The sequence below is a fragment of the Dromiciops gliroides genome, chromosome 5, assembly GCF_019393635.1.
Source record: "Dromiciops gliroides isolate mDroGli1 chromosome 5, mDroGli1.pri, whole genome shotgun sequence".
Classification (NCBI taxonomy): Eukaryota; Metazoa; Chordata; class Mammalia; order Microbiotheria; family Microbiotheriidae; genus Dromiciops; species Dromiciops gliroides.
In genome coordinates, this window is record NC_057865.1 from 258,179,741 (window position 1) to 258,193,262 (window position 13,522).

Consider the following 13,522-nt stretch of genomic DNA (forward strand, 5'->3'; position numbering starts at 1 on the left):
AATGAACATAAAAAAAAAGCAATGCAATAAGTCGGTCTGTGGGGTTTACCAATTAAGTGTGAGTTTAATTCCGAGGAAATTACCGTGGTGGTATGAGTTTGTCAGAGAACAAGACCTAATAAAATCTTTAAAAGCTTTTCAAGGAGGGTGTCTCCAGGTTAAGAGAAAGCCCAGAGTTATTATCTAAGCCCTTGTCTAACTGATAAGAAATGCCTTTTGCAGTAATGGGCATTGAGAATTTCCTTTCTGCAGGCTCATCTATCACCTTACCCAGCTGATCACACTGAATCCCAATAAACAATCTTCATGATACAAGGTTCCACTTTGGGCAGAACAAATATCTCTGACTTCTGAAGAATATTTTGTTGCTAAAGAGACAGGATAGCAGTAAGGCAGGTCATCGATATACACTGTTTTTTTTGTGTGTGTTTTTTTGTATACTGCAATTTGAAAATGAAAGTATATATAAGAGGTGGATTCAATTGAATGAAAAATGTGGGTCAAAAGTTTTAATGGTTTGTCTGTCAACTCAACTGAATAGTCTTAGCACAATAATGTGTTACAGTGAAGAGTGTATTACATTTTAGAATCAGATAATCTGATTTCAAACTACCTGGGCAAACTTAGACAAATAACTTAATATCTCTGATCTTTAATTTCCTCATCAGATAATAGATATAGGGCTTAGAACTATGATTTCATTGGTAGAGGGTACATTGCCAGGGAGTGAAATACTGGTAAATATTTAACAACCAGTTCTCTGAAAAAATATTCATGACAAACTTTAAAGTTTATTCTGCATTATCTGCATTTTCCCTATTATTTTCTTATGGCAAGGCAATCAACAACAACCACCACAACAAAAAAATCAAATTCTGATTTTTTTGCTTTTATCATTTCTAGAGCTGTACAGTTTCTTTTTTCTTTTCCTGATAAGTTGATACATTTTTATTTTATTTTTGAGTAGAAACATTATTAATCATAAGTATTTTATTATTTTCTAGTTACATCCAGAGATATTTTTCAACATTTGTTTTTATAAGACTCCTAGTTCTTTTTCTTCCTCCCCCTCTGCAAGACAGAAAGCAATCTGATATAGATTACATATGTACAATCACAATAAATATATTTCCACATTAGTCATATTATAAAAGAAGCATCAGAACAACAGGAAAAAACCTCAAAAAAGAACAAACAATACCAAAAAAAGTAGAAACAGTATGGTTCAATCTGCACCCAGATACCACAGTTCTTTTTTCTGGATGTGGAGAGCATTTTCTGTCATGAGTCCTTTGGAATTTTCTCAGATCATTGTATTGCTGAGAAGAGTTAAGTCTATCACAGCTGATCATCACACAATGTTGTTGATACTATGTACAATATTCTCCTGGTTCTGCTCATGTCACTTAGCATCGGTTCATGTAAGTTTTTCCAGGTTTTTCTGAAATTTGTCTGCTCATCATTTCTTTTGTTTTGTTTTGTTTTTGTTTTTTTCGGGGCAATGAGGGTTAAGTGACTTGCCCAAGGTCGCACAGCTAGTAAATGTCAAGTGTCTGAGGCTAGCTTTGAACTCAGGTCCTCCTGAATCCAGGGCCAGTACTTTTATCCTCTGTGCCACTTAGCTGCCCTGGATGCTCATCATTTCTTACAGCACATTAAATTCATATACCACAAATTGTCTAGCCATTCCCAAATAGATGGGCATCCCCTCAGTTTCCAATTCTTTGCCATCACAAAAAGAGCAGCTATAAATATTTTTGTACATGTGGGTCCTTTTCCCTTTTTTATGATCTTTGGAATAAAGATCTAATTGTGGTATCCCTGGGTCAAAGGGTATGCACAGTTTTATAGCCCTTTGGGCATTGGAGCTGTACATTTTCACATTGAAATTTAAGATTCAACTTTTGGTTAATTTCATTTTGTTCTTGGCTCATTAATTTAATGAGATTTAGGGCTTAAAACATTTTAATCTTAGAGTTTGGGTAAAGTCGATTTCTTTGATATTAACTAGTCTTTCATCCATGCAGAAATTCCTCTGCATTTTACCATTGTACATAATAGGTTCTTAGTAAATACTTACAAGGTTTAATTATACTGAATGTTATTTCTGGGAGAGGCAGCTTGCTATAACACTGATATCATAATCGGAGGCCCTAGGTTCAAATCCTGTTATGCTAACTGGCTAGGTAACTTTGGAAAAGCCACTTTATTTCCTTCCCTCATCTGTAAAACCTGGTGATAATGCCTACATTTCCAGTCTTTCAGGTTTATTATTAGGAACACGCTTTGTAAACTATACAGGGCTATTTAAGTATTGGTCATGTCAAGAACAACCACCAAGTTAAAAAATTTGCTACACAGCACTAAGAGTATGTATATGTCAGAATCTCATTACAGACAATCTTTTCCCAGAATGTATTTATAATATTTACAATCTAGATTGGTGTTAAAAATTCTATTCATTTTCTTTTTTGTTTGTTTGCTTTGTTTGTTTGTTTGGTTTTTTGCAGGGCAATGAGGGTTAAGTGACTTGCCCTGGGTCACACAGCTAGTAAGTGTCAAGGGCTTGAGGCTGGATTTGAACTCAGGTCCTCTTGAATCCAGGGCTGGTGCTTTATGCAATGCGCCACCTGGCTGCCCCTATTCATTTTCTTAAAAAAAATTTCAAAAATTTTATATGATGGTAAAGGAATAGTTTATTTTTGAGATTACAGTGTAAGTAAGGAATGATCATTATCACTTTGGCAATGAATTAGTTCCTTTTTTAAACATAGAAATGATCCCTTGCAAGATAAATCAATATGGTAAATGGTTTTGGTGAAACTAACTGAGAACACAATCTTCTGAGAATGATGATAATTTGAAATACTCTTTGTTCTTTCTGTAGCTTTGTATTTTGGGGAGTGTTATCTTTCTCTTAAGAAAAAAATATGAGCATTCTAATTGTAAACTCATTATGTTCTTCCTGCTAAATTTTATCTTATTCCAATTTTTAAAGACAGTGTGCATGCATAATTAGTTTCGCACCTTGGCTCTCAAGACAAATAAGTCAGGTACATGACCTATTCAGTAGATGAAGCCTGTTGTGTTAATCTGTCCCTTTTATAGGCATGTAGCTTTAGAACTTCAAGGGGGCATCTAGTCCCACCCTCCTCATTTGACAAATTTTACAAACTGACTTCTGGCAGAGTGAAGTCACTTATACTAGATGAGGCAGGTTTACCTGTTCTGGAATTTGAACCCAGGTCCTCAGATTACACATGCAATACTCTTCCTACTACATTATACTACCTGGCTAAAAATCCTTAATGATGAGGAGGTATAAGTATCTGTATTTATCATTTTCCTAGAAATGTAGGAATGTTTATTTTTGTAATTACCTGTCTCTTATTGTGTTTCTATTTAGCCTCCTCTTCTCCAGCATTGCCTGATTTCCTCTTAGTACCTTTCACCTGAACTAATTACAATAGTCTCTCATTCCCTGACTGGTGTAGGGAGTGGGACATTTACTTTAAATATGTTGTCATTGTCTGGATACAGATTAAACATTCACTTGATAGATGCATTCACATAATGTTGACAGTTTAAAAAAAAATATGTAGTACCTACTGTATTCAAGGCACTCTGTTAGATTAGGCAAGGAGAGAAGATTGGCCATTGAGTCACTGTGTGTGTGTATAATGAAATGTGTATAGAGTGGGGGAGATGAGAAAGTAGAAAACTTTTACTTTGGCTGCCTTAGTTACCACTAGTGTATTTGTCTATATAGAAAGCTGTCAGATTGGAAGGGTTCATAGGTAGTGACTTTCCTATATAGAAAAAAGTGAAATACTTGACTCAATTAAAATCTTCCCAAGGCACACTGCTTTGACCAGACCATTGTGATCTACAACAACAATGTGAAACTTGCATGAGCTTAGGGGATTTCAGTTATATTCTTATGTAGTCCTTGTTGTTCACCACCAATAATCAGAAAAATGTGTTCCTTGCTAAAATGAGTATATTATATGAGCTTAGAGAATTATTTAAACATTTTGGCTCTATTTAAAGCTGCCCAGCCCTGCCATCAAACTTTCGTTCAATTTTGAGTACAGAGGGGACCCGTTGGCTTTCATTCCATTTAAAAACCTATTTCTGAGCACAGATAAATGTAAAATGGTTCATAGCTCTGCTGAACGAGAGAGAGTCTGGGTATTAAGGTGCTAACAGACTACCCTATTTGCGCATGTTATTTTTATAGAGAAGGTGTGAAATTCAGATAAGGTATGAAGTATGTGGGCAATAGGAGAAAGCATCCATCAATACCTATTTTTAAAAGAATAATTTAACCCAACAACATTCAGAATCACAGATTTTTAGAGCTGGAGAGAGTCTTCGAGTTCACTTAGTTCAGCCTTAACTCAATAGATAACAGAAGTCCAGAGAAATTAAAAGATTTGAGTAATGTCATAGAATTTGTAAGAAACAAACCAGAACTTGAGTTCAGGTATCTAGAATCCAAATGCCCTTTCCATTTTGCCAATGTTTCTAACCTGAGCTGACATTTAGACTTCTGGTGAAATTTTTCCAAGAGACCTGCAAAAGCAAATAAGAATCCATAAATAAGTAAACATATCTTCCATATAAATAATAAATAAATACCTTTTGTTATAAATAATACATAATGTACCCACATGCATTACTATTTTTTTCCAGTACATGTAGATCCTATTGTAATTTGTGATTAATGCAATACAAATTGATTCTTAAAACATTCTGAATTTATAGCTTTTGTCATTATTTATTTTCTCAATCAATTAATAGTAAAAGTATATCTACTATTAGCTGATAATCAGTGGAATTTTTTTTCAACTTAAAAAAAGGATCCCCCTACCTTAAAAGATTGGGAATTATGGTACTATATCCTTATGCTTCCTCTTCCTCCTCCTTTGATCAGTGAGAAAAGCTCTGCTTCTAGGATCAAAGTACACGAGTTCAAATCTTACCTTTGACTCTCACTACTACCTTTGTGACCTTGGACAATACATTTAACATTCCTGGGCTTCCATTTCCTCAGTTGTATAATGGCTTTGGTTTAGATGGCCTTTGAGGTCCCTTTTTGTCCCTAGATCTATAGTCCTTTTATTTAGTTTTTGAGGGGGGGGGCCTAACTGTATAACTAAATATATTGTGAACTTTATCTTTTGTTACAATCATAACAATTTTGTTATTTTCATTTTCTTATGACCTCATCTCTGTGACCTATACACAGAATAACATAAATCTTAGTGAATCCTGTTTCTGCATCTTACTACTCCCCACAATATATCTACTCTTTTTTTGCTACTGAGACTCCAAGTTAGAAAATCTTGGTGTTTTTAGTAGCCATAGAGAGCTTATACTTCTCTCACTTTTCTTCTGTCTCTGCATCTCTCTAATCCCTCATTCCTAGTGACTACCATTCCCATAATTAAGGCTAAGGAAACATATGATAGAATCAGTTTGCTTGCAGACCTATATATATATATATATTTTTTTTCTTAGTGAGGCATTTGGGGTTAAGTGACTTGCCCAGGGTCACACAGCTAGTAAGTGTTAAGTGTCTGAGGCCAGATTTGAACCCAGGTACTCCTGACTCCAGGGCCGATGCTCTATCCACTGTTCCACCTGGCTGCCCCGGCAGAGCTATATTTAAGTCAGAGTGAATGGATGTCCTAGGGTGCTGACTTTAGTATACCTTGAGACACTTCACTGTACACTCAAGTTCTTTAGCAACTAGAAAGAGAACTTCCCATCTTCCTCACATCTTTTGAAAAGTTAAACAGAATTTAGCTCTGCAAACATGGCTATTTAGAATTAGGACTAAATGCATCTAAGCTTAGCAAGAATAATTAGTTAAAATATGAATCTATCAGATGGTGAGCTTGGGTGAGTTTTCCCTTATGCCCATCTCCTTCCCAACCCCAAGCTATAAGGAAAAAGCTCCATAGTAGTTTTTTCACCCAAAATTCTGCTGCCTGTATCTTTTCCAGAGTAGAGAATGATGGAGGTACATATAATATAGTTGGTACTTATAGTTTGTGATACCTCTCTATATATGCTCCCCTTATTTTTTGCTTTTATTTTCCTTTGGGTCTCCCACTTGTCATTAGGAAGGAGAAGCAGAAACTGGAGTTTTCCCTGGTCAACAGGATAAGAGAAAACGAGAGGGGAGAGTTTCAGTCACCCTTTGCTGCTATCTTCTTTCCTTCTCATTTTAATGGCAACAACAGTTTGACATGGAGAAGAGTCATGTAAAAAAAAAAAAAAGGTTAGATGGTGGGTGGAAGAAGGAGAGGTGAGTGTGAGACCTATGCTTCTCAGAAGCAGCATGTTCCTCTCAACCCCATAATGATTTACCACTAATGAATGAGCCATTAGCTCAATCCTTGAGAAATATGGCATCTAATCTCAACTGGGCCCTCACAACAACAAGGCTATGTCTCATCACTATACGTTTCCTTATGCCATCATCCCTTTGGCTGTCCCAAAACTTCTCTTTAAAAAAGTCACACTCTGGGCAGCTAGGTGGCACATTGGATAGAGCACCGGCACTGGAGTCAGGAGGACCTGAGTTCAAATCCGGCCTCAGACACTTAACACTAGCTGTGTGACCCTGGGCAAGTCACTTAACCCCAATGGCCTCACCAAAAAACAAAACAAAACAAAAGTCACACTCTATTCTTCTTCACTCCTCTCCCAGCTGAGGACCTTACCTCACAATTCAGAAAATCAAGACCATTTGCTATATAATCCCTCTTCCTTTCTTCTCCTTGGTTCATAACCCATTAACATTGTTGTCTCCCCACTGTCTCCTCCTTTATACCAGATTATGGTGAAGAGATAAATCTTTTTCCAAGGCCATTCTCCCATTCTTGATCCACTTCCAATCTCTTTTCTCTAAAAAGATTGTTCCTTCCATCATCTCCCTTCTCTAAGCCTCTGTCTCCTTTATTTCCTCCCCTGCTTCCTATAAATATATCCAAGGACTTTCCATTCTTAAAAAATGCAATAGACCCTATCATCTTTACTAGCTATTGTCCTATATTTCTCCTGTTCTCAGCCAAATTTCTCGAAAAAAATATTTTTATGCTCATTCTTTCTCTTTTTTTCACTCTCTTCTAACCCTTCTGTAATCTGGCTTCAAACATCTTTGCTTCACTGATACCATTTTCTCCAATGTTACCAGTGATATCTTTATGGCCAGATCCAATGGTCTTCTAAATCCTCATCTGACTTTCTCCACTGTTTGACGCTATTGACCTATTTCTCTTCCTGGGTACTCCATTCTCTTTAGGTTTTTGTCTTATTGCTCTCTCCCATTTTTCTTTCTACCTGTCTATGTGCTCCTACTCAGTCTTTTTTGTCTTTTTTTTTTGCTAGATTGTCACTCATACTCTGTATTATAAATGTGGGAATATATCAAAGTTCTGTCCTGGGTTCCTGCCTTTTTTTTTAAACACCCTCTCCCTTTGCTGTTAACATCAACTCACATGTGTCTAAATTAATATCTCTATGAATAACTATCTCCATGAATAACTCCCAGATCTATATATCCAACTCCCTTGCCCTACCCACTTAATCAACATTTACCTTAGTCTATTACTATAGAATTGCTAAAGAAGAGAGTAAAAAGTGAGAAATATAATCACTTTGGTTACTTAGCAGCATATAAACAAACCAACCAAGCCTAGTAAACTGAATTCAGCTTTTCCTTTACCTCCCTCTTCTTTTGTTCATTACTCCCTTATTAGTTCCTTTATTTTTCATCCTTAATACATGTCTCTAGCTACAATATTTCCAACTCCCTCTAATGATAGAGATTATATCCTCTTTGTGCCTTACAAAATGGATTTGTAAATCACTATGTCTGAAACAATCAGCACCCTGGGGCCAGTGTAGTTACAGGGTTGGTCCTCCAATAGCAGATACATTCTCTACTTGGCTCATAAGCAAAGTTTTTCTGGTTTGGTGGGGCCTGCTCAAGCATTCATTCCACTGACATAGTCTTTAAGAATCCAGAATCACTTCCTACTCAACATGAGGTATCTGGAATAGAATTTAATGGAGGTTGCAGATACAAAAAAAAAAAAAAAAAGAGAAAAGAAAAAAAGATTTAATTTAACAAAAGTTATTTTGATAGCAAAATAATAATTAATTTCAGTGAAAAACAAACTTGTTATTGATTGGATTCAACCATGATTACTTGAATTAAAAAAAAATCAGCAACATTGATTCCTTTTGGTTTACATTAGTTATTTCTGTAAATTTCTTCTTTTCAATATTCCTTTGGAACTGATCTGCTACCCTCATCCCTCTTGGTAACAAAGAAAAAATAGTTAAGAAAAACAATGGATACAATTACCCTCTCTGATAATGTTTATACTATTGTGTCCTAGTTTTCCAGTACTTCTCTCTTGAAAATGGAGGTCTGTTTAATCCGTTATTCTCTTACATTTTTAAAAAACTACTCAGAGTTTGCCTCTCTTACTACAGTTCCATTTCTCCTTATTTCACTTTTGTCAGTTTATACAAATCTACTCATATCTCTCTGTATTCCTTAAAATTATCATTTCTTAGTATACAGTATTTCACTACATTAATAAACCATATCAGACATCATTTTTTGCCCTATGATGCTCTACAGAGTTATCCAACATGACATTCTGTGAGCTGGTGCCCAGAACCAGATTAAAATATAATTATGAAATGTTTAACAAAATAAATAAAAAAATATGATACAACATTTTTAGTGTTAATTTGTGTTTTTATTAGTCAATTTGCAGCCTGGAGGGATCTGGTTCTATTTAGGATTGACCTCAAGGCTCCATAGTCTTGAATATAGAGAGCTGACCATGGGAGTTGACTGTGGTTCTCAGAAGTTAGTCTATGCAAAAGTTAGTCTATGCAAGTGGAACACAAGCTTTGGCATATTCTACCAAACTGAAAAAGACTTCAAATATGGGTCGTGTCAGACTATTTGTGTTGCTTAAAGAGCAGCTTAGTGAAGTATGGGGAGATTTGTCACTGAGGAATTAATTTTTTGGTCATGGTGACTTATAAAATAGATTCAAGTACTCAAATCTGAGTCAATTTTAAAATCTCATTTCATAGATCACTGTGACCAAAAATCCATCCCCTCCTGACAAAATCTGTCCCTGAATTTAGTAACATTGTCATATATGGGATTGGGACTAGTCCTATGACTTTTTTTTTTTTTTTTTGCGGGGCAATGGGGGTTAAGTGACTTGCCCAGGGTCACACAGCTAGTAAGTGTTAAGTGTCTGAGGCTGGATTTGAACTCAGGTACTCCTGAATCCAGGGCCAACGCTTTAACCACTGCGCCATCTAGCTGCCCCGTCCTATGACTTTTTTGTTAGAGGAATCTCCCTCATGAGGAAGTTCCCTTTAGAAATACAGGTTAGTACCATCTTTTCAACTTTTAGTCTTAAAGAGTTGCCTAGAGCATGGAGAAATTAGGTAACTTGGCCAGGGTCACAAAAATGACATGTGGCAGATATTTCTGACCTCAAAGCAAACTCCCTATTTACTATATCATACTGATGCCCTAGATAAAATGAACAAAACATTAAAATGTCTTTCAGTCCTGTGTGTATTCCCCATTTCTGACTTCCACAGTGAAGTAATGGAAAAGAGAGTGAAGATGTTAAAAATTGTGGCTTGGACAGCTTACTAACATAAATTAAAATGCTGGTATTCTCTGCCTGTCCCCTTTGTCTGTTGATCGATGTGTTGGCACAATCCTGGGGGAAAGGAACCACATCCATATTGTCATTTTTATTCTAAATGAAACCAGAATATATTAAGAAGTTCCACCCAGAGAAGGATGCATGGTTTAGTAGAATGAATCATTGGGTTGGAGTCAGGATTTCTGGATTTGAATCTTAGTTCTGCTACTTGTGTGACTTTAGATAATTTAATCTCTCTGAATTTCAGTTCCCTCCTCTGAAAAAATGAGGAAACTGAAGTAGATGGACTCTAAAGTCCTTTCAAGGCTTAAGTTATAGGATCTATTTTGATTTTAGGAAGCCCCTCTGATTTTATGAATAGAGTTCAATACCTATATGGAAAACTCCCTTCATCAGTGGTGGAAACCCAAACTAACTTAGAGCTCCTTGACTTTTAGAATAACCTGGACCACTAAGAAGTTAAGTGATTTGCAAAAAGCATGTGTCAGAGGTAGGATTTGAACCTAGCCTTCCTGATTCCAAGACTGGCTCTCTAGCCGCAATATTTTACAATTCTTCATGTGGACAATTAGGTAGCACAGTAGAAAGTGTCAAGCCTAGAGTTGGGAAGACTCATCTTTATGAGGTTGAATCTGGCCTTGGACACTTACGAGCTGTGTGGTACTGGGCAAGTTACTTAACCTTGTCAGTTTCCTTATCTGTAAAAGAAGCTGAAGAAGGAAACAGCAAACCACTCTAGTATCTTTGCCAAGAAAACCTCAGCTAGAATTACAAAGAGTTTGACAAGACTGAAAAAATGACTGAATAATCCTTATGGTATCCATAAGGATTATAAGGGATATTGTCATATACTTTTCTAGATGAAGCTGAAGTAGTACTTCCTATATAAAATCTTTCTTGATACCTCCAATTCCAGTGCCCTCTCTTTATGCAACTTCTTTGTATTTATTTCATAGAATCACAAATATAGATTTGAAAGGGACCTTAGAAGCCAATGGGCTTCTCAATGCTCTCTCATTTTATAAATGAGAAAAATTAGTCATGGAGAAGTTGTCATTTACCCAGGTCCACACAGCTAGTCTGTGACTGTATTTGAATTTGAACTTGGAACTTTCTGACTCCAAGTCCACAAAGCTATCCACTGGGCTAGGTTTATTGGGGAAATAATTACAAAGGATGAAACATTCCCTATTCTCAATTAGCTTACATTCTAATGAGAGAGACGTGTCCTTCTGTAAGTATATATGGCATAAATAGAAAGTTGAATACATACAAATAAATACAAAAAAGCAAAATAAAAGGTAGTTTGGGAGGGAAAGCATTAAGAGTTGGGAGTAGGGGGAATGGGGAATGGGAAAAGGTTTCATATAAAAGATTTGATTTGAGATTTATGTATGGGTATGTGTCTGTACACACAGACATACATACACATATTTTCATATGTAGTTGACTACCCCCACTTATGGTCCTTGTAAGTTGAGATTGGTTGATTCTTTGTACTTATATTCTCTGAACCTAGATAGTGCCTGATGTTGTTGTTTGTCCTTTTTTCTCAAGGAGGACTATGACATGGGGGTGATGACATGACATGCTCTGAATTGGATTTAAGTGTGGGAGGGCTGTGCAAGGTCAACAACCTTGTTCTCTCCACCACAGCCACCTGGGTCCAAGATATATGTGAGGATGAATGGAGATGTCCCTGGATGTTTAAGGCAATTGGGGTTAAGTGACTTGCCCAGGGTCACACAGCTAGTAAGTGTCTGAGGTGAGATTTGAATTCAGGTCATCCCAACTTCTGGGCCAGTGCTCTATACACTGGACTACCTAGCTGCTCTGCCTGATAGAGTAGGTTTTTAGTAAATGGGTGATGATTGATTGACACAAGTACCACAGTAAAAGGAGGCAAGGAAGCAAAGTAATAATACTGAGAGATAGATAGACAGACTAGGGAATTACATTGCTATACATAATATAATAAAAGAGCCAGAGAAAGACTTCTAACATGGTTAGTAGATCTCCTATGGTAGAAATTGAGGAAAAACACAGATTAGAAAACCATGGATTGGGAAGGCATGCAGTGGGAATGATAGCACACCTATAACCAAGAGATCACTCAATTATCTGAGTATTTTTCTTAAAGACCCAATTTTGAAAATTCTGTCTTGTCCTTTCTGGCAATATATTCATTGATTGTGTGTGTGTGTGTGTGTGTGTGTGTATGTATTTGTGAACATACCCTTCAAGACATGGTAGCCTAGCTGAGGGTGAGGCAAATTTTCATAGTCTCTGTCATCACCCCCTCATAGAAATACTGCTCTTGGATAGAAATCCAACATTATTCCATTCCATTTACTATACACAATTCCCAGTATAATCCTCTCACTTCACAAAGAGTCTCACAGAATGGAAGCAGATGGCGCAAGCAGCAATGGGAGACAGAATGACCCAGGGTTTCTGACAACTGAGAAATGAATACAGACTGTGGAATAGGGAAGAAACGTTGATAGGTATTAGACTATTCCCACCGCCTTAGATCAAACAGACCATAGAGTATGTGTCTGTCTTCAGAGACTGACACTTTTACACCCAATGATAACATCAAAGAAATCAGAATATTCTTGTTCCAGTAAGCCATTTTTTATAGTAATACCAATCACAGCAAATTGTGACAGAGCAACCAAAAGGAAAGGGAAAGAACTTTAAATTGTTACATCTGAAAAGAATGTCACTGGCTCAGGAAACCCCCAGGGCAATGCATTGATTGGTTGTTCTTTTCTCTTTTGATAGCAATGGAAACTGCTCAACATTTTAGGTTATGTTCTCTTTGGGGAGTGTATGTGTATATTTTTGGTTGGTTTTAAACTTTTGTAATGTTATTCATTTGGAGCTGTGTAACCTAGAAGAAATGCTGCTAGACCCACAAGACTGGGGTACTGTGCCACTCCCTGTTCTATACCCAGCCATGTGGTTTGGACTGGCTTCAGTCATGGGGAGCCTGGCCTCTAATACAAAATGACACCTTGTCCTCACATATTGTTATGGGACTTTAGTCCCTCATCCCAGTGTCCATATAGATGCTTTTACTTATGACTCACATTTAAGACTTTTGTGTCCAAAGTGGGGGGGGGGGAAGGAGAGGGCAAAGACAACTCCATATACTATATGAACCTAGTATGGATTGGGTAACTTATTCCTACACACACACACACACACACACACACACACACACACACACACACACACACACACGCGCGCACAAGTGCTATAAACAGCACTTATACAAGCACACAGTAGAGGGTGTCCCAACAACTCTTAACTTCTCTTATAGTCAGTTGGGAGACTGATCTTAAGTCTAAACAAAAGAATTTTCTGGAGTTGCTAATTAAGCAGTTTACAATTCATCTTGGCTGCATATGCCCACAACCCTTCAAAGCTGAACCTCCTTTGAATGTCCCTTTCAGTTGTTACCAAAGTCAACTGCTTCAATATAAATTTTGAATATATTATTATATTATTATCCAATATATATTTGATAATATATTATATTATTATTCAATATAATTGCCTTTGTTATTATTGTTGCAACCAACCACTGTTCCCATTGGGCCCAGGACCTAATATAGATTCTTTCTTGCTTGGAAAGTCACCTCTAAGCCTGGACATGTCAATTTCACATAATTTCAATAATTTTACATATATATGAACACATGTATGTATATATATATACATACATACATATATTTTATCATTCATTATACATTATATAATAATTAATTTTATATTTATAATTATTC